General features: G+C 43.6%; 1 pseudogene; it reads left to right on the plus strand.

The window, feature by feature from the left end:
* Positions 1–1,112: 1,112 nt before the first annotated feature.
* LOC102833058 lies at positions 1,113–3,044 on the plus strand (annotated as a pseudogene).
* The last annotated feature ends 139 nt before the right edge of the window (positions 3,045–3,183 follow it).

The following is a 3,183-nucleotide window of genomic DNA, read 5'->3' on the forward strand; positions in this document are numbered from 1 at the left end:
TGGTAGGTCTGAAACACCGACCTTGTGGTTTGCAGTCCAGTGATTACCCAATAGGGTTACACCAGGATCCCTCACTAATTGGGGAATTAACAGGGTTAGAGAGGTTAAGTGGCTTGCTCAAGGTCATAGCATAAGTTACTGGTAGAGGCAGTATTCAAGACCAGATGTATCTAGACAGATTCCATGAGACTCCAGTCCTGAGATGCAGTGGTTATGTGTCTATCTCTCATGAACAGTGAAAATGACTTGCTCATAAAGGAACTGTGCAGCAATGAAGAAAGCCTGTGTAGGTGTCAACCATGCCCAACTGAACCCCATACAGTTCTGTTTGAAACTTTACTTTGTTGTGAAACTGCAGCATCCTTTAATGTGGATGATTACTACAGCTTCTCACAATTTAGATATCCACTGCAAACAAATGCAATATGAATTAACCTGTCAATAAATTTACATCAACCCAATCTGACCTCAAAGACTTTAAAAGATTCAGTAACCAAGTTTAAAAAAAAACTTGTTCTTTCATAATATCTCGAGTAGTATGAAGCATTTTATGCATGTGACAGATTAGATTTTATTTCTATTTGTAAAATACATTACTATTTAAAGAAATCTAAAGGTAACATATTTGATTTCTAAAAGTTTTAGAATATAATGCCCTATCTTACTATGCCCTTGTCTAGTGCCTTTCACGTAAAATAAATCAATGAAATTCAACTGCACACAAGTAGTTGCCGGCCAGCGTCCCGGCGGCCATAGAAAAGGCACTCCTGCCCAGCATGGCGAAAGGAGGCAATGTAGACTGTGTAGAGATGAATGAGACATATCTCTGATGCTGGATTTATGCATGGAAAAACTTATGGGTTATGACTTGGCCACACCAAAGTGTAGTTCCAACACTGTGAGGTGTCAAGAGTTGGTAGAGGGGGCCAAGGAGACCATGAAAATGGATATGGAAGGCACGAATATAACTCTGTGGTGGGAGGCCAAGTTTGAAGTTTGAAGTGAAGTGTACATGCACTGTAAACGGCCACCCCTGGGATTTTGACACCGACAGAGGGACTTCAATTCAGGCATAGGCCTCCTTACCAAGGAATCTGCTTTTCAAATATGGTATGTGGTATTGCAGGGCCTTTGCAGAAAGACTTCACTACCCTTTTCTTGAAGAGCTGACATTGATGATCTCACACAAACACATAACACCCAAAGCAACAGAACACTCAGAAAAGTGAACTTTGTCCAAAAAGAGTCCCCAAAGGAGAGTATAGCCTTAAAGAAATCCTAAAATTGAACTCTAACCCCTTCACACGAAGGGACTTGTACCGTTCCTACATTTCACCCCTCACTTCAGAAAACGATGTGTATGACTTCAGGGAGGAAAGATGGGAGTCCTGAAATACCTTTCTATCCTAGGGTTGTTTACCTACTCAGGGCCCTTCTACCAGAAGACTTTTTGAAAGCGTCTCTAGCCTATGAGATAGAGAAGCGACCTACATTACTCACTCTTCTATTTCATCCTCCACAACTCCAAGTCACTCAGCAAGAAGCAGCCCCAACCAAAGCCTGAAAAGCTCCAATCCTCACAGCAGCCCAGGGAATACAGTGTCACTGCTGGTCTGGGCTCTCAAGAACACCAAGACTTATACGCTTACTTGAACACACCCTATAGCACTGAAAGCTTGGGCTTTTACTCTATAAACACACATTCTTTCCATCTCCCATCAGCTTTCATTTCCTCTTACAATACCCACTACCTCAAGTTCCTTTTACTCCCTTGGGGCCTGAATTGTAATGGCCTGAGTGCTGTGGGTAACATAAATGCCATCAACAACTTCAGTCTCTTCCCAAGGTTATACCCTGTCTACAGTAACCTCCTGAGTGAGGTCAACCTACCTCACTCTGAGCTAAACCCTACTTCTCTCCCAGGCTCACTGCCCTAGGAAGGAGCATTGAGGTTGCTTCAACCTGAACATCCCAAGAAGGTGCTTGTTCAGGCGTGCCACAGTGCCTTTTCTCTAACCTGGGCCACCACAAGCATGAAGGATAAGCCCCACTAGTGGCTCTCCAACAATAGGCACAGTTGCCACGTCAGAGCACATGGTACAACCCCAAACTGCCTCAGCAGCAATGGCAGCCCCCAGCAATAATGCAGCCATGAATTTCATTAAGAGCAAAAGAAACATGACTGGTTACAAGACACTTCCTTATCCTCTGAAGAAGCAGAATGGCAAGATTAACTATGAGTGCAACATTTGCACTAAGACTTCTGGCAAGCTCTCATATCTGAAGGTCCACCTCCAAGTACACAGTAGAGAATGGCCTTTCAAATGTCAGATTTGTAACAAGGGCTTACTCAGCTTGCCTACTGGAAGAAATACTACTTGGTACGCGGGAGAAAAGCTACATGAATACCAGGTTTCCATAAGCGATTTAGCAGCACCAGCAATCTCAAGACTCACTTGTGACTCCACTCTGGAGAGAAATCTTACCAGTACAAGGTGTGCCTTGCCAAGTTGACCCAGTTTGTTCACCTGACACTCCAAAATGCTTACACACCCGGGAACAGCGCCACAAGTGTGCCCAGTGGCACAAGAGCTACATCCACCTCTGAAGCCTCTAGGTCCACCTAAAGGGAAACTGTCCTATGGCCCCAGCTGCTGGGCAGCGCTTGGATGACCTGACCCACATCAATGAAGAGATTGTGAAGTTTGACATCAGTGATAATGCTGACCGGCTTGAGGACATGGAGGACATGGATATGATGACATCTGTGGTGAAAAAAAGAATTCTGGCCATGGTCAGAAAAGAGAAGGAAGACACTGAGATCAAGGTTTCTTTGCAAAGAAACATGGAGAATGGGCTTCTCTTCTCAGGGTGTAACTTTTATGACTAATCAGACCAACCGACATGAAGTACCCTCACAGTCACCTCTGGTACATGTAAAGGTCAAACAAGAAACAGTTGAAACCATGGATCCTCAAGATTTTCAGAAAACGAAAAATGTTTGGTTTTTTAATGTATCATTTGGTGGGTCAGGGTGCCTGTAGAAAATTGCTGGTATAAAATTCTAGCTCTGCAAAGCTCTCCTGGTGGCAGATGTAAGAGGAAACCTGTCAATCTGAAATTACAGAAGGAACTTGAAAGTTACTGAAATTGCAGGGCATAAATGAGGCAAAGTCATATATA

Source organism: Chrysochloris asiatica, unplaced genomic scaffold (assembly GCF_000296735.1).
Source record: "Chrysochloris asiatica unplaced genomic scaffold, ChrAsi1.0 scaffold00143, whole genome shotgun sequence".
Classification (NCBI taxonomy): Eukaryota; Metazoa; Chordata; class Mammalia; order Afrosoricida; family Chrysochloridae; genus Chrysochloris; species Chrysochloris asiatica.